The sequence below is a fragment of the Ursus arctos genome, unplaced genomic scaffold (assembly GCF_023065955.2).
Source record: "Ursus arctos isolate Adak ecotype North America unplaced genomic scaffold, UrsArc2.0 scaffold_33, whole genome shotgun sequence".
In the NCBI taxonomy this organism is placed as follows: Eukaryota; Metazoa; Chordata; class Mammalia; order Carnivora; family Ursidae; genus Ursus; species Ursus arctos.
Window position 1 is genome coordinate 16,789,301 of NW_026623019.1, and position 19,962 is coordinate 16,809,262.

Consider the following 19,962-nt stretch of genomic DNA (forward strand, 5'->3'; position numbering starts at 1 on the left):
ATTAGAGCATACATAAAATATGACATCTTAGCATCATGTTCTCATACAGCACTCTGTGCAAGCTAGATCAAATGCCTCTTACATGGGAGTTTCATTTCTACCGGTCAGGCTACTTTGATTCCAGTACAGTTACTAGGCAGGTGAATTGGTTTCATAGAATCTTTGAATTTTAGGACTCACAAATTGAATCTTATCCTCACACACCCCCATTCTACTGATGAGAAATAAGGCTTGTCTCAGAGTATATAGTTAGCTAGAGGTAAAGTAGCTACTCCTGTGCTCTTATCAGGCAGAAAACTATTACTCTTCTACATGGGAATTTCTTGAGTAGCTCCTTGTAGGTCCTTGTAGGAAAAACCTAGGAGGAGTAGTGAGGGGACGCAGAGCACCAATTTCGTTGGCCAGATCAGTGAATCAGGACTGTGGAGTAGAAATGTGACAGAGGAATCTATCAGATTCCTTACACAGCCCAGTGACAAAATAGGACCTAGATTTCTGGAGACCTTGATTCCTAATTTAGTACTATTTTCATTGTGCCAGGCTGCCTCCCTTTCATTTATAATTTCTCATAGAATTATAGCTTCCTAGAACTAGATTACTCAGTGACCCAAACTTTTATTCCACTGCAACAGAAATGATGCAATCTGATCAACAGAATGATTTACTAGCTACTGAGGCAGGGTGCAGGGGTCGAGGTCTGGAAGAACCCCACCTGTGGGCGTAAATGGAATGTATGAGATGATCATGGAAAGTTAGACAAAGACCTGGAGATTCCGATCACTCTCCCCCTTTCTTCTCTATGAGTCACCAAGTTTGAATTTCCTTATAAATCAACAATGTGTGCCAAAGCAATTATTTAAAATGTTTTTATAAATAACAATTTTCCAAAGTACAGTACCCTTTGGAATTATCACACAATCATGCCAAATCTCTGCAAAATTCGGTTGTCCTTAATGGACTACACTGATCTGGTGGGGTACAAAATATATCCAAATATACCCAAAATTGTTTTCCATCTCTAAACAAGCCATGAAAAAAAAATCTGGAGATAACAACAGGTAATATGAGTTATCAGTATTGGAATACAGAAGTTACAATTGGAATTATTACTATTTTAAGCACTGATATGGATTTTGAGGTGAAAATAATAAATCCTCCTAAACTGTTAGGATTGAAGATTTGTAAGTACTTTGCAGCTGTGTGCTAGCAAATGTTCCACAATGAGCTCTCCAGGAGAAGAAGGGAAAAAGGTTCTTATTTGTAGCATTTGTTGATTTCCATGGTGTAAATACTCCTACTGTGGCTGATTTCAAGATGCCAATATGATATCAATGACTAAGAAGTCGGGGAGAAATGCACACTACTGTCTCTCATAAGCTGCTACTAACTGGTTGTATCCACTGACCTTTTCTAAAAATACATATTAAAAGCCTTTACCATGTCTCTACTTATCTGACTCAAGAAACACTACTCTACCAGAGTAAGTCACTTTAAGAATGTATTTTCAAAAACAGACAAAGAAGTGTGAAAAGATTTATATTCAGGAATACTTGCCACAAGTTTTTTTTATTATAATATCAAAAATTTGAAAAAAACTCATTACTCATAGAGAATTAATTACTTGTACCTATGAAGTAATATAACATCATCAAAACAATGACTTTATAGATAGATAGATAGATAGATAGATAGATAGATAGATAGATAGACATATATACATATGACTTAGGATGACATTAATGTTATATTGTTACATGAAAAAATCATGTTAGGAAAATAGTAAAATTAATATGATTTTTTGAAACGTGTATTTGGCAAAAATTGTCGTCTACCAGTATCCATTTTCCCTTTCCTTCTTAGTACAATGTCTGATGGTTAGTTGGGCATAGGGCCACTTGGAATAAAAAAAATAGTTCCCCAACTAAGTTCTGACCCATTGGATATAAAGAAGTGCCCTTAAAGGGAGTGGGTGTGCTCTTCTTCATCCCTTCCTCATTCCTGCAGGATGAAATAGATATGATGGCTGGAGCTTGGGTAGCCATCATGGACTCTGAGCTGGAAATGAGCATACAGAAGAAGGGAACAGCAAAATCAGGGGGATCCCCGGTCCCTGAACAGCTTGTTAACTCTTCACAGTGAGTTTATGTGACAAACCCAATAATATGTGATATATATGCATATTTTTTCATTGGGAACATTTAGAAGGATATAAACATATGTCGACAGTAGTTATTTCCAAGCGTTAAAAGTTCTGTGATTTTATTTATTGTCTTTTTATTCATCTATATTTCCTAATCTATATCCTTCTACCAAAAATATATAGAAAACTATCACTTGCATAAAAGTTACAAGATGGGGGAAGGAAGAGTACCAGTAGTTATGAATTTTGATGATAGAATCTCATTTAAGAAATAAATAAGACATTATATACAAAGGGCAGAAAAATTAGAGTTTCAAGGGCTTAAGTGTATAACACCATTCTCTCCCTCAAAGGACATAAAGATTAGATGGTACAAGGGTAGTTCTCAGTTTAAACAGTTGGCCAAATTATTGTTTTTATCAATACACGTTTTTCCCCAATATCAGATTAGAGTTAAATCGATGCCTTTTTTATTGTTATTGTTAAGAGATCGTCAGGCAGGTAGGATTGGTTCATGTGAAAAGCACTTTATTTACTTTTGGAAGAAGCAGGTTTCACATGTAGGTGGTGTACAACCCATGAAAAACTTGGAACTGATTACTTAAAGATGATAGAATGAACAGTTCCCTATCAGCAAACCCATTAAACCCGATTCAAATTTATCAACTGGGAGCACTTCAAAAGAACCCCTAATGACGAAGAATGAAGCAGACCCGCACCTTCTGGGATGAGACCATCACTGTCAGATTTTAGATGGTTTATGAAAATCTGAGGGCACCAGCGTCTCTGGAACTCACAGTATCACTAAAATCTCATGCATTCTTAGAGCCAAACATTTCTAGATTACCTATGGACTCTGCCACATGCCAGCCGGGCTAGTTTTTACTGTTAGTTGTTTAAATTATTAGATTTTATTTCTTAGAGCAATTGAGGTTTACAGAAAAATTGAACAGAAAGTGCAAAGTTCTCATATATTCCCACCTCCCCACCCCAGAGTGTCCCCTATTATTAACATCTTGCATTAGTGTAGTATATTTATTAGAATTGATGAACCAATAGTAATAAATTATTATCAATGAATTCATCATTTACATGGGGTTCACTCTTTGTGCTGCACAATTCTATGAGTTTTCCCAAGTGCATAATATTATGTATCCACCATTATGGTATATAGAATAGTTTCACTGCCCTAAAAATCCCCTGTGCTCTGCCTATTCATCTTTCCCTCGCTCCTCCTCCCCACCCCAACTCCCGTAGACCACTGATCTTTTAACTGTCTATAATTTTGCCTTTTCCAAAATACCATATAGTTGGAATCATACAGTACGTAGCCTTTTCAGACCGGCTTCTTTCACTTACCAATATACATTAAAGGTTCCTCCATGTGTTTTCATGGCTTAATAGCTCATTTCTTTTTATCACTGAACAGTGGGCTAGTTTTTGAAATTCTTTGAATCTCATTTTCTCATCTGTAAGAGGAATAATAGTGTCCACTTTGAAAGGCTGGTGAGAATGTTCAATAAGAGGATATATATGAAATTCCTGGTGTATAGCAGATATTCAAGAAACATCAGTTCCCTCCCTCACCCATTTGCATAAAGGCAATGGGGCAGGCTGAATAATGGCCTCCCAAAGAGGTCAACATCCTAATCCCTGTGGTTAGGTTATCTTATGTGGAAAAAGGGATTTTGCAGATGTGATTAAGGATCTTAAGAGATTGTCCTGGATTATCTGGTGGGCCCAATGTAATCACAAGAATCCTTGGAAGAAGGAGATGTGAAGGTTAGAGTCAGAGAAGGTGGTGTGATGATGCAAACAGAAGTTGGAGTAATGAGGTCATGAGCCAAGGAATGTGGACAGCTTCTAGAAGCTGGCAAGGAAGGGCATAGATGGATTGTCCCCTGGAGCCTCCAGAAGGAACAGAGCCCTGCTGCACCTGGATTTTAGCCCTGTGAAACGTGTGTCAGACTCTCCAGAACTGTAATATAATAGATGTGTGTTGTTTCAAGCCACAGTTTGTTGTAATTTGTTACAGCAGTATTAGGAAATGAATACAGGTGATTAGCCTCAACCAACATTCTCTTCCCCTGCCTCTAAGGATATCTTCCTACACACAGAGGCTAGAAGTCTAAAAACTACATTTCCCACAATCTCTTGCAGCTAGAGTTCTATTAGGGTTCCCCAATGAGAAGCACTTGTGCAAGTTTTAGAACATCAAAGTGAGACAGAGGTTGTTTTCCTGCTGCTTTTGGCTGAATTTCCCTGGAAAATAAGGTTATAGAGATGTATTTCTGCAGCAGCAGCCAGCTGGGTGCTCTCAGCTTCCACCTTCATGGGCATCAATGACAGGGGTGGCAACAACAGATTCCTGATCCAGAAGTAGCCTACTGATTGCCCATCTTCATAAAAGAGATGGTTGTTCCCCAGGCTGGCAAGTTCTGCAGTATCCCAGGAGCCATTCCCAAAGACGCATCCTAGACCCTGCTCCACCAGCATTTCCCCTGATTTCATAAGTAGCTGATTCTCTGAATTAAGTCTCTTTCTGCTTAAAATAACTAGTTGCTTCTCTTTGCTGCAGCTGAACACTGGTCAATACAACCTCCATTCCTGAGACAGAAGTTCTCAGCTGGGAATGCTGGATCCAGGTCTGAGATACTATACATCAACTGGCAGAGAGCTCTGAAAACTCTACTATGGTCTCACGATGAACCAAATTTTCCCTTCCATCACTGTACTACATACTTTACTCACCTTTCTTTAACCAGAATTTCTCAATTATAAATTTTCCTCTTAAATTGGATCAATATGTGATTATGATTTTTTTCTGAGTACAGAAGTAAGTAAGGATTGCTTTTAGAAAATTTAAAGACACCATATAACGTAATATCTCTGAGCCTTATGAAAAGAATTTTAAAATTACCCACACTAAAGCAGAAATGTGTGATTGACATTACTGCTCTCATAAAGAGAGATGAATTTTGAAAAGGTTAGAAAAGGTTTCAGTAATTTACTTATATTGATTTGGATCTCCGATTCTGAAAGATACTCCTTTTCTGTATTACCATTCATGTAAATGCTTCTGAGAATGCCTGTCAACCACAACTGTCAACATAGTTTTCTAGATTTCCCATAAATCATTTTGAATTAAATATATATATACATTTAATTCACATATTTCATGCTAAAAGTATGGCATGTTATATAGCTTCAAAGTATACTACAGGAGAATGAATGCTAGGGAAACCATGGTCCCTAGAATTAACAAATTTAGTTAAATTTATTATAACTAATACATCTAGTTAAAGCATCTTGTGGGCTAAGTTCTATAACACTTCAGCCATCTTTCTAGGGCTCAATCCTGCTCTGGGCTTCCTCTCTGGTGTTTCTACTTCTTTGTTTTTGAACAGCTTAGGACAGGGCTCAGCAAAATGTTCAAAACGCAAACAGATGATACATTTTTTAGGCTTTGGGGGCCATATGTTTTCTGTCACAACTAAATTCTACCCTTGTAGCAAAAAAGCATTCGGTGCATAACAAATGAGCATAACTATATTCCAGTAAAACTGTTATCTGTGAACATTGAAATTTTAGTTTGATGTAAGTTTCACATATCTGGCTTTTTATCAACCATTTAAAAATGTAACACCATTCTTAAAGCTCTTGGGCTGTGCAGAGCAGGCAGCAGGCAGGTTTAGCCACCCCTCCCACAAATCTGGCAATGTCCACTCCAACTCACCCTAAAATTCTCATCATGCTAAAGACCCAGTGACACAGTCATGATGGACACATCGCCTCTCAAAGTCCAATGTTTCCTGGGAGAGGAGGAGTGATTTCTCTTTTGTCTTTTCTACCCAGTGTTCAGCCCTTCATAATTTAGCTGCCACCTACCCTTTTAACTCCATCTTCTCCTCCTTTGACCCCCAAACTGGCTTCCCTACACCACATAATCTATCTTTAGTCATATCTCACCACTCGCCTTTCCCCAAATAAGTCAGCTATAAACCTCCCGTAGCTTTATTCATGCTGTTACCTCCAACTAAAATAACCTCCCCCACATCTCTATCTCGTAGATTTTCCCTTGTTCCTCAAGACTCACTTCAATGTCACTTTTTCTTTCCCTAGAAAATGAGGTGAGGACAATGATTGGCACATGGTCAAGATGCACAGAAGTGAGTGAATGAATGCACAGACCCAGGTGGGGCATCCTGGCTGTAGAAAAGAGGTTTTAGAGGGGCGCCTGGGTGGCCCAGTTGGTTAGGCATCTGCCTTCAGCTCAAGTCATGATCTCAGGGTCCTGGGATCCAGCACCACGTCAGGATCCCTGCTCAGAGGGAAGTCTGCTTCTCCCTCTCCCTCTGCCCCTGCTCCCCGCCCGTGCACTAATTCTCTCTCTCTCTCTGTCAAATAAATGAATATATTGAAAGAAAGAAAGAAAGAGAGAGAGAGAGAAAGAAAGAAAGACAAAAAGAAAAGGAAAGAAAAGGGGTTTTAGAGAGTCATGGCAGAGTATAAGGTGCTCCATCCACAAAGTGATGATGATAGACATGGAGGGCAAGAAGGTACTGCAGACAAAGAGCTTACTCCTCAGTATTGCCAAAGCCTACTCTAGCCGGAGGACTATCTCAATAAGCAGACTGGTCCTGTGATTCTAAGTCTCCAGGGCGTGTGCTACTGCAGCTTAGCACCTAGACTCATCCTGTCTTTGGCACCTGCTGAACAGTGTTACTGCTGAGATTTCTACAGAGCTGGCCTTTAACATTTTTAACAAAAATCTCGATCTTTTTCTTTTGTTTTCTTTTTAAGAAAGCTAATGTAAACTTCGAGTCTATAAAGAATTAGTTCATAATCAATCCCAAGAAGGTGAAAGAACTGGGAAAGATTAATTTTTAGAAGGAGAGTAGAAGGGCAAATCACAAATAAATTAAGGTGTTGTAAAAATTAAATGGCAACATGATGTAATCACAAAAAGAGTAGTGAGTCATAGCCCTGTTACATCAACATGAGCCATCCTTATCTGACCACTTTGATAATTAAAAAGCAAAACTCTATAATCCTAAAGTTTAAAGGGTTTCAGATTCTAATATCATACAATGTCAACTTTTTATTTTTAACCAATTTTTCTACACTTCCTAATAAAAACAAAGACTGAACAGAGCCTAGATTTTCTAACAATTTTCTGATCCTGCTCTCTTTATCACGATTTTACCCATATTTTCTGCACACAATACCTGCTGAACTATATCAGCTTCCAGTTTCTTGCATTTTCTGTTATGAATTCTTGAGGATTATTCTAAGGTAATGCGGCAAATCCAGAAAGTTTTGCAAATATTTTCTACATTCATAGCATTATAGTTTACAGTCTCACAAAAATTTTCAGTCAAGAATTTCTGATCTAAATCTAACAATTTGGCCATCAATAATCATTAGCGCCACATCTAAGAAACAATTCTGGTTGGTGTTATTTATTAAAAGCAATCAAAATGTGCCATTATGGTCCTAATTACAATATTTATTCAGATGGCCTTATTTATCCAAAAGAAAAAAATAATGCCAGGCAGCTGCTAGAACTTCTACACCAGGCATGTGAGAAACATGAAGTCCTAGGACGGTAGGATGATATCCTTGAAGAGAAATACATTTTAGAACACTTTGTCGATAATAGTAATAAAACCTTATCAATGCATTGATTGCATTATCATATATATGCAGCAGGTTGAATGAGATGAGACAAAAAAAAGATAGAAGAAACTTCTGCTCCTGAGAAGATGGTGGAATGCCATGGATTGTTGGCCACATGCCTACTCCCCTCCAGGTTCACTCTAGAGCAACCCACTGTGTTGGCTCTCCACTCTATTTTCAGCTCTATTTTATTTGTTTTTGTCTTTTTAAAATTTAGAACTTTCCTTATTCTCCTTGAGTTTAGCAATGAATTTAAAAGCACATTTATTTTAATTTATCCATCATCTGATATTTTGTGGTGGAGCTCATTTTGAAAGTATCAAGTCTTGTTAAGCTCATAGAAATGATTATCTTGTAAAATTTGTTTTCAAAACTGGATTTTGTATCAGAATTAATTGCAGATTTTAAGGAAACCTATGATAAATCCTCTTTTTTTTTTTCTTGGCAATAGTTTCACAATTTTTTTAAAAAAATCAGAGTAATGCATATATTTTGTTTCAAAAGTCAAACAGTGAGAGGTGTCTGGGTGGATCAGTCAATTAGGTGTCAGATTCTTGGTTTCAGCTCAGGTCATGATCTCAGGTCATGAGACTGAACCCCAGTTCCAGCCTCGCATTGGGCTCCATGCTCAGCACAGATTCTGCTTGAGATTCTCTCTCTCCCTCCCCCTCCCCTTCTGCCCCTTGCTCTCTCTGTGCACTTGCTCTCTCTCTCTCTCTCTCAAATAAATAAATAAATAAATTTTTTTCTAAAAAAATGTCAAACAGTGAATTTTCTAGACAAAGAGAGACAGATCAGAGAGAGTGAGCCCAGGAAAATCTTTAAATTCTAAAATCAACAACTAGAGCCAAGTCTCCCACCTTCCATGACCCCAGGAAGCTTGTATCCCCATCCAGGACCCACCAGAATGCACCAAAGATGCCAGGTACCTCAGGGCACTGTCTCCATCTTTGGGGACTTGTGTTTCATTGTCAAACAGAAAGTTCCCCTCCAGAAAAAAAAATTTTGCTCAAAGAATTTTTTGCATCCAATTTCAGCAACTTCATTAATTCTTTCAGGAACACATCCTCTAAAAAGGATGAGCCCTTCTTTTTTAATGAATGATAACCTTCATATATACATTTGTTTGTTCTAATAGCAGAATGATGTCCTGTGTCTGTGCCATGGTTTATGTTGATGTTTGGGTTATCCTAGGAGTTGGGGCTTTAAAAAGGAAGGAGTCAGATTAACCAAGTGGTTAGTTTGGTCATACGCACAGACGGAAATTGAGATGGTCTTTGCATACCCACCACCATCAGGGGTCCTTTATTTCAATCTCCTAAGAAGACCTTTTTTGAAACATGTAATTGTTTTCTAAAACGGTCATTAGGGGGAAAAGTAAGGGATACTAGCATGCAAACATTCAAGGACTTTTCGGAGTGAGAAAAATCAAGTAAATACCCAACTGTGGGAACTGGCAAAGGTGATGTGGGAATCTCCATGAAAGCCTAATGAGAGAAGCCACTGAAGACACGCAATGCGCTAATGCTGTCCTTTACATCTAGATGGGTAGAGAAGTTAGGGGCACTGTGGTTCATCCTGCCTCCACCCTGGACTCTTGATCATGGTCCTAGAAATGCAAACATTAGCTCCTTTAGAATAAGGCAGGCTTAGAGGATGAGCCAAGAACCTTAGAAGATTAATTTCTGCTTTTAATTATCTATTGAATAATACTGCATGTCCATCATTGCATTTGTTTTTACCAACCTGAAGTTCAGAGATATTCAGTCACCCATTAGGTAGGATAGGCTTAGAGAGTAGAGAGTCAGGGGATGAGACTCCCATGTTGGTGATCTTTTCCATGTACCTGAAGCTCAAGAACATTTTACTAAAGGAGTTTGTGGCTTGAAAAAGCTCAGAGATTGGGGCGCCTGGGTAGCGCAGTCGTTAAAGCGTCTGCCTTCGGCTCAGGGCGTGAGCCCGGCGTTCCGGGATCGAGTCCCACATCGGGCTCCTCGGCTGGGAGCCTGCTTCTTCCTCTCTCACTCGCCTGCTGTGTTCCCTCTCTCGCTGGCTGTCTCTCTGTCACATAAATAAATAAAATCTTTAAAAAAAAAAAAAAAGAAAAAAAAGAAAAAGCTCAGAGACTGACCTTGGATCATACAGAAAGCATTCTTGAATTTCATATCTTTGCATATCTCCATGGACACATAGAGGGTGAAGCAATCAAACTTGATTTTCATATGCATGGGAGCTAGTACAAGATCTGTCCCAAGTGGAAAGGGAAAATATCCAGGAGAGATGCCCCAGTCCTGCTCTGCTTCCAGCACTGTTTTCCCTCTCCTTCCTGAAATCTTGCCCAAATAGCCAAAGCAACCTTGAGACAGAAGAACAAAGCTGGAGGCCTCGTGTTGCCTAATTTCAAGCTATATTACAAAGCTATAGTAATCAAAGCCATATGGTACTGGCATAAAACCAGACACGCAGATCAACAGAACAGAATAGAGAATCCAGAAATAAACCCATTCGTATATAGTCAATTAATTTATAACAAAGGAGCGAAGAATATACAATGGGAAAAGAACAGTCTCTTCAAAATGACACTGAGAAAACTGGACAATCACATGGAAAGAAATGAAACTGGACCATTATCTTACACCATACACAAAAATAAAATCAAAATGGATTAAAGACTTAAGTGTAAGACCTGAAACCATAAAAATCCTAGAAGAAAACATAGACAATAACCTCCTTGACATCAGTCTTGGTGATGATTTTTTGGATCTGACACCAAAAGCAAAGGCAGCAAAAGCAAAAAACAAAACAAAACAAAACCCAGTTGGAACTATATCAAACTAAAAAGCTTCTTCACAGCAAAGAAAACCATCAACAAAAAGAAAAGGCACCAAATAGGAGAAAATACTTGTAAATAATAGATCTGATTAGGGATTAATATCCAAAATACGTAAAGAACTCATACAACTCAGTTTCAAAAACACTATCTGATTTAAAAATGGACAGAGAATCTGAGTAGACATTTTTCCAAAGAAGACATACAGATGGTGAACAGGTCCACAAAAAGGTACTCAGCATCACTAATTATCAGGAAAATACAGCTCAAAACCACAATAAGATATCACTTCATAGCTGTTAGAATTGCTGTTATCAAAAAGACAAGAAATAACAAGTGATGGTGAGGATGTGGATTAAAGGGAACCCTTATGCACTCTTGGTAGGAATGTAAATTACTACAACTATGATGGAAAACAATATGGAGATTTTTCCCAAAAAAATAAAAACAGAACTACCATATGATCCAGCTATTCCATTTCTGGGTATTAACTGAAGGAAACAACATTAACTTGAAAAAATATATGTACTCTCAAAAGACAAGATATGGAAACAATCCATGTGTCCACTGATGGATAGATGGATAATTAAAACATGGTTTATAGTAGAATAATACTCAGCCACAAAAAGGAAAGAAATCTTGCCATTTGCGGCAACATGGATGGAACTGGAAGGCATTTTGCTAAGTAAAATAAGTCAGACAAAAACAAATACCATATGTTCTCACTTATATGTGGAATCTTAAAAAAAAAAAAAAAAAGGAACTCATAGATAGAACAGATTGGTGGTTGCCAAAGGTGAGGGGTAGAGGGTAGACAAAATACATAAAGAGAGTCAAAAGGTATAAATTTCCAGTTATAAAATAAATAAGTCCTGGGGGGATGTAATGTACAGTATAGTGATTATAGTTAATATTATATTGTATATTTACAAGAAATTTATAAGAATTTATAACTACGTATGATGATAGATGTTAAATAGACTTATTGTGATCATTTTGCAATACATACATATATCAAATAATTATATGGTACACTAAAAATTAATATAATGTTATATGTCAATTATATATCAATATATATTTTTAATTTTTAAAAAGACCATGAAATGTAGAGACAACCGGGAAGAGATTCACTATTCAGGAGAGTATTTAATTCCTCCCCTTTCTCTCTTTTTCATCATTTCAAAGTCTTCCTCAATATTTCTTAACTTTCCAATATGCCTCAAAAAACTTCCCATTTAGTAAAAGTACATGTGCTCCCTATTTGTGCTATATTCTATTATGTTGGACACCAAAGCTGTGATTTCTCTCAGCCTCCAAATCTCACACTATTTTTAGGAAATAGTTCTCTCAATTTTTGCTTGAATCCTCCTCTTCCTAGAATTGACTTCTAAGTCCATTGTGTTTAAACCAATCTAGTGTAAGCCCCCTGTATTATAGCCAAAACCATCTGTCCCCACTATCTAAACATCAAATCACATACATCTTTCTTTAATTATACTTCCTTGACAATTTGCCTCTCCTCAACAGTTCCTTGTTCTGTAGAATTTGCTTATAAAATTCCTTGTTGTTATGGGGTACCTGGGTGGCTCAGTGGGTTAAGCATTTGCCTTTGGCTCAAGTCATAATCTGAGGTTCCTGGGAGTGAGCCCCAAGTTGGGCTCCCTGCTCAGTGGAGAGTCTGCTTCTTCCTCGTCCTCTGCCCCCCCTCATGCTCTCTCTGTCATAAATAAATAAAACAATACAACAAAATAAAATAAAATTCTTTGTAGTTGTGGTTCCAACTGTATTAGAACATAGCTTCTACAGTGACCACATTGAATCTATTTCATTCTTTTGTTCATTGAACATTTATTAATGAGAAAACATGTTCAACATTAGCGTACAGACCAGTACACTAACCACGAATTGGCAAAAAATTAAGAACTCTGAGAATTGCTCTTCAAATTCCATTTGTCAAAACACATAATGCCACCTTTCAAACATAACGTGCTTTTCCATTTTTTAAAATTAAGTTGAATCGCTTGGCCAACAAGTTTTTAGAATGTTGCCCACTGACAGAAAAAAAGCATTTTCACCTATTTTTGATCCCTTCCTCAACACTATACATGATTCCACCTGTTCCCTAAATGCTGGAAGGGTATTTAGTAACATCAAGGTAAAAGAAACAAATTCTTCAAAAGATATTCATAGCAAGAGCTGTAGTGATTATCCATCTCAAGTTAAGAATTTCTTTTCCTATTTATAAATAATGTTGTCCCTTTTAAGAACAGCCTTGACACTTCGAGGAGTAAAAATGTTGTCACTTCTTTCCTTAACACATTTAGCAATTCTTTTATGCGAGGGAGTACTTCAATAACACTATTCTTCAATTTGCATAATTCTGTTGCTAAAGAGATAAAAAAAAACGTTTGAACACAAAAGAAGTAGGTTTCCTTAAGTAAATTATTTTAACAGTCAATCTAATTTTTGAGGTCTTTTCTTCAGAATTAAAGTATGATTTGAGTGTTTCAAATTAACAGGATTCTCTCAACTGCATTTGTTAGAGAGCCATGGTTTTGAAAGTGAGAGAAATGAAAAATACTGACTAGCAACTGTTTCACAGATGTTTTACCAAGCTTTAAAGGAACAGCTTCTTATGCTAGCTTGTTCCATAAAACTTGCTACCCAGCTCAATTCATTAGGCTATCATAACATTAATTCTAAACTAAAGACAATTCAAGAAAAAATTCACTTGTAAACATAAATACAACTATGCAAATAAAATATTAGCTAAGAAAATCCATCCATATGTTTTAAAAATCATGTTCAATTATTAGGGTATATCCCAGGAATTCAAGAAGGGTTCAATGTGAGCAAATTTATCAATACACTTTACCACAGTAAGGGATTACAGGAGAAAATCATGTAATTCCTTCAGTAGACACAGAAAAACATATTTTTGAAAGCATAAGTGTAAATTTGTTATTTCAAAATGTTTTAGCAAACAGAGAACTGCCTTAAGTGGGTAGCAGTAATATGCCAAACATGTGATAAATACTAAATAGGGAAAATTTAATGATTAACTTTTAAGATTGGCTATGAGATAAGAATATACATTTATGAGAAAAAAATTTCTTTTTTAAAATATCCACTTGAACATTTGGTTGAAAGTTCATTATATTTATATATTAATTTAGGGTGAGATGGCATCTTTATTTTATTAAGTCATCTCAACCAAGAGCATGAAAAATCTCTCTATTTACTCAGACTTGTTCTGTGACTCTTAGTAAAGTTTACCCGTTACTTCACAGAGGTATTGTGAATTTTTATTGATTCCTAGGTATTTTAAAAATTTTGTTAATACTATGAATTTTTAAGTATATTTTCTGTTTGATTATTGTTGTAAAGTTTTTATAAGTTAATCTTACATCCAGAAACTCTGATAGTTTACTATTTATATCATTAGTTTTATTTGTAGAGGAATATATATATATGTATATGTATATATATATGTACATATATATATGTAATATGACAATTTTATTCCTTCTTTTCAAGTTCAAAGATCCATTTTTTTCTTATCTATTAGGACTGACCAGGACTTTTAGTACAACTTTTTGTTTTTTTTGGAGAGGCAATCTAGCAATATCTTTTTTCCGCCAAATAACAGCTTTTATGAGACATGATTCACATGCCATACAATTTACTCATTTGAAGTGTCTAATTCAATGATTTATAGTATTGCCACAGAGTTGTACAAACATCACCACAGTTGAAAAGATTAATTTGACTAATTCAAAGTTAAGAACTTTAGTTCCATAAAGAACACCATGGACAAGGTTAAAAAGCAACTAATGAATTGAGAGGAGATATTTTCGACATGTAGAACTAAAAAGAGACTAGCACATAGAAGAAGAGGAATTCCTGTAAGTCAACAAAAAACAGGAAACTTATTAGCAAAAAAAATGGACAAAAATATAACAGGCAAATCACACAAAATAAAAAAAAAGGCTGAGAAACATCTGAAAAGATGGTCAAATTCATTTGTGATTAGACAAATACAAAATTTAAAAAAAAATGAGACACAGTCCCATTCCCACCGGATTGCTGAAAATTAGAAATCTGAATAATATGAATTATTATTCACATCCCAAGGATGTGGGATAGAGGAGCTCTTTTGATCTGCTGCTGGGGATGGAGATTGGTACAATCATTCTGGAGATAGATCTGGCAATCTGTTGTGAAAATAAGTACACATATTGCTAGGTCTAAGCACATATTCTCAGATAAATTCTCACACAAGTTCTTGAGGGGACTTGTACAAAGATGTTCATCACAAGGTCATGTATGAAAGACAAGAGTTGGAAGCAATCTAAATATCCATCACTAGGAAGAATGGATAAATGCACTGCTGTAAAATACTATGCAGCAATCGGAAGCAATAAGCTATATAAACATACAGCAACATGGTGAGTTCTCTAAAACAGAGTTTGGGGTGAAAAAAGCAAGATGCAGAATGAGATCTGTAGCATAACACCATTTTCATATGTTTGAATGGCTGCACACAGAAGAATGATACACAGAGTATAAAAACAAACGTAGTTAAAGGATTCACCTCACACATATTAGAATGGTCACCTATGAGTAAAGGAGAGTGGGGAGGAGAATGGGAATGGGGGAAAAGAATAAACAGGAAAAATAAACAAATAAAAAAGGAGGGGGTGATGCCCAAATCACTGATGACAGTAGGCAATGACACAGGGAGTATATTAACCCTCTTCTGAGGTTCAGAGAACATTGTGCAAGGTCACACAGCCTGGAAGAGGCAAACAAGATCTTGACACCAGATCTTGTGACTCCAAGTCTAATCCTCTACCAGCTATTAATTGACCCCAGTAATTGCCTAGACACTATCTCATTTGATAAAATAATCTTATGAGTTAGACAAGATAGATCTCATTTACCCATTTTTACCAACTAGGAAGCTGAGGCTGTGAGGTAACTTGACATGTGACATATGACTTAACATGTGATTCAACAGTCACAAAGGTAGCAATTGGCAAATCTTGAACTTCTGCCCAAGGGGCACTCCTATCACTCCACCAACTCACTCCTCTTGAGTTCTAATTCTCTCATCACATGCTTATCTCCTCTGAGAGCTCTTGTAGAATAAATGTAATCTTAGCTCAACACTTTTTTTTTTAAGATTTTATTTATTTCTTCGACAGAGAGAGAGACAGCCAGAGAGAGAGGGAACACAAGCAGGGGGAGTGGGAGAGGAAGAAGCAGGCTCATAGCGCAGGAGCCTGATGTGGGGCTCGATCCCATAACGCCGGGATCACGCCCTGAGCCGAAGGCAGACGCTTAACCGCTGTGCCACCCAGGCGCCCCTTAGCTCAACACTTTTTAAAAGGTATAGCTGGTAGCAAGGATAGGTAAAACATAAAAAATATATTTTATTTTGTTTTGTTTTCTGGAATCAGAATCTCTATAATGCACAGACAGAAGACAGGAGGCCTTTTTACATTGTTTATGGACAAATCTGTTCAAGGTTAGGGACATCAGGATCCCTTCTTTTTTAATGTTAAGAGTGTAAGGCAGTGAAATGTTAAGCAATGCAAACAGAGTAAAGAAACAAAGAGAAAGGCAAGGCAATGTTGGTTAACCCATAGGAAGAAAAGTTTACCTCTGCTCCTCCTTTTGTTTCTTTTTTTTCCTTCCCAAGGGAAGCACTTTCGATTTTTTTCAGAATAAAAGAAAAATCTGGGATCATGAAAGAGCTTTTGGAAATTAAAATTATAATAACCAAGATTTAAATTTCTGAGATTGTTAAAAAATTAAGTCAAGGAAATCTCTCCAAAAATATAATAAAGCAATGAAAAGTTGGAGAATCAGAGATGATAAGAGTAATTTTAGTAGATTGATCCAGGAAAATAAATACCTACATAATAAGAATACCAAAGAGAGAGCATGGAAATGAAAATATCTGTGTGTGTGTGTGTGTGTGTGTGTGTGTGTGTGTGTGTGTAGTTTTTTTAAGAGTAAAATTAAGTTACCCAGAACAGAAATACATGTTTCTAGAATAAAAAGGCAGAGCCTATTCTACAAATTTCTAACAGGAAAAAAAAGTCACATGATCATCAGCCTTCTCAGCAGCAACACTAGGACTTAGTGGAGATTTGCTTTCAAAATTGTTATTCAGAAATAGTTTCAACCTAAAATTCTATACCCAGCCATCATATCCTACTTTAATTATCATAACACTCAGTGTTTTGTTTTGTTTTTTTACACATATACAAATCCTTACAGTTGGAATGCATCTTGCAATTACCGTCAATCAGGTGGCATCAAGACCTGGTTGCAATCCTTTGATATTTTCTGGTAAAATTAAGACAGAGCCAACATCAAGAGTGAGAATCATAAAGACATTTTCAGATCTGCCAAGATTCAACTTAACTTCCAATATACTCTTTCTAGAGCTGCCATAACAAATCACCACAAACTAGTAACTTAAACTAGTAACAACGATGTATTCTCTCACAGTTCTGGAGTCTACAAGTTCAAAAATTAAGGTGTCAGCAGGATTAGTTCCTTTTTAGGGGCTAGGAGAAAAATGTATTCAATTTCTCACTCCTAGCTTATGGTGTTTGTTAACAATCCTTAGTGTTCTTGGCTTGTGGCAGCCCCACTCCAATTTTTGCCTCCATCGTCATGTGGCGTTCGTCATCTGTGTCTGTGTCTCTTTTCTTATAGGGACACCAGTCATATTGGATTAGGGTCCACACTAATGACCTGATCTTAACTTGGCTATATCTGCAAAGACCCTATTTTCAAGTCAGGTCACATTTAAAGGTATCAGAGGTTAGAATTTCAACATATCTTTTTGGGGAAACAAGTCAACCCTCAACACTTTCTAAAGACATTATGAAAGCTATGCTCCAGCAAAACAAATGAATGAATAAAAATACGGAACACAAAAAATCCAAGGAACCAGGAATCCTTGGGGATATAAGGTCCCAGGATGACAACTAAAGGATGTGCCCAGGATGATAGCTAGCTAAGAGAGCTACAGAGCAACCAATCTAATTTACAGGATGGAGAGCAAAAGGATGGAGAACTCTGGGAGGAAGAAAGGAAAACTGATAGATACTTTATATTTTTTTCCTTTTAAATTGTGGTTTTTATGTTTACAAAAATTATATGGACACACAGACAATCAAATAATTGCTATGAAAACCACAGGACTCCCTTCCCCTCTCTCCTATTTCCCAATCCACTGAGGACACCACTTTGGTTTCTTTTAGTCAATTATTTTGGTATTTATCTCCATATGTGTCAATAACATGCTTATGTTGCTTGATTTTGATTTGAATATTTTCTGTTCACTCTCACTGTGGGCTCTCACTACAGGGGGATAAGACTTTAACCCATTTAGCCACCACTCCCACCCCACCCCACCCCACCCCACCCCAGGTGCATTCCAAGTGGCCCCATCCTTCCAGCTTAGTTATTTGTAAATTTGGTCAGATTGATGCTCAGGGTTGACATACGCTGACTATGTAAACAATTACCTTTGATTCCCTACACATTTTATTTTCTCTAGAGTTAATTATCTTTTTTTATTTGCTCAGTTTCTTATGTCTTTACCATTAAATTGAGTGGTTCTCACTTCTCCCTCCAATTTTGTACATCACTTCTCGGTATGTTCAAATGCCTTAGATGTTCTACAATTTCACCTTCTAGGATGATTTCCTGGGGCCTGTGCTTGCTCCAATCTGGGCTGATTTCCCTAGGTCCTGCTACCCAGCTGCCATCTTGAGATTTCCCTTCACTGCTATCCTAGAGATTTCTTTTGTCTTTTTCTTATTTTGGATCCATTGTTCTTGGGATCCTCACGTCTTCCTTTTTTAGTGAATTCCCTCATTTTGGAATAACTGCCTAACAAAGGGTGCTTGGGAGATAATTTGAGAATTTTCATGTCTGAAAATGTCTTTACTTTATGTTCATATTTAACTGGTCTTTGCTGGATGTGCAACCGCAGCATGGAAATCCCTTTCTTTCTGAAATTTTCAGGCATAGCCCCCCCCTTCTCGCCTCCATCATTGCTGGTGAGGAATCTGACACCATTCTGACCCTCAACCCTTTACTTGAATCTTGTTTTCTTCTCTGGAAGTCTGCAGGATCTTTTCTTTGTCCCCATTGCTCTTGACTTTCACTCTGACGTGCCGCAGTGCCATAGTACAGGTCTGCTTTCACCATTATGCTTGGTGCTTCATGGGCCCTATCAATCTGGAAACACATGTCCTTGATTTAATAGACACTTTATACATTTAAGCATGGGGGGGGAATCTTTTGAGAGATACAAAACATATTAAGGATAATTAAGGGTCACACACAAAAATATGCAAATTTTTAAAAACAGAAATTAATTCTAGAAAAAATAAAATGTTACACAAAAAAGGAGGGAAACAATCATTCGGAAATTCTTGGCTCTGCAGTGAACAATATTTACATGATTATAATAATGTAAGCACCGAATATTGATTTAATCAAGAAATTCTTTGGAAGGAAGGAGAGTGGAAAGTGAGTGACATTTAAGAGGGTAAAATTCCCATCTATCCTAACAGGAAATCAATAGATAATGTCAAAATGATAATAAATCAAGAAATATCATTACAAGCATAATCTTAAGAAGTACACAGACCAATACAAAACAAAATAGCTGAAATAGCTAAAATGTTTACCTCTAGGGAATGAGATTGGGGTAGCAGGTGTCACTGGTGCAGGAGATTACTATTTGGGGTTATAAAACTTTTGGTACTATTTCATTTTTTTCAACTTTAATTTAAAATATTTTAAAGCATTTTTAAAGGAAAGAATTAATAAGAGGGGAAAATGTGTGCTGTGTTTGAAACCTAGCCCAGCTCCCTTAGAGAATTCTTTCTTCATCCATTGAGCCCCAATAAAACTTTGTTCATTGCACCATTATAGCTCTTCTCATGTGTTATCATCATATACAGTCATTTTATTAGCCCTGTGCCCTTCTCTGCTAGCTGCTTCCTACCTTCCTCCTCTTGCCCATCACCATTTTTGAGTTATTCCAGTCACAACAGAAACAATCCATTTGCAGTTCTGCCTCCACCACTCTTAACCATGAGATCCTAGAGTTTCCTGTTCATTTGTGTCTCTCTTAGTGCTTAGTTCAAAACATGGAACATAGTAGGAGCTCAATGAATGTTTGTTGAAGAAATATATTGGGAAAAATATTAAATGAGTAAATGAATCTCTGTTTCTGAGAACCTCAATAGAGCCTACAAATGCATTTTTCCAT

At 36.8% G+C, this 19,962-nt stretch overlaps 1 pseudogene; it reads left to right on the top strand.

Moving 5' to 3' along the window:
- The window catches only part of LOC113269873 (adenylosuccinate synthetase isozyme 2-like), a 55,643-nt pseudogene that overhangs the window by 820 nt on the left and 34,861 nt on the right, over window positions 1-19,962 (top strand).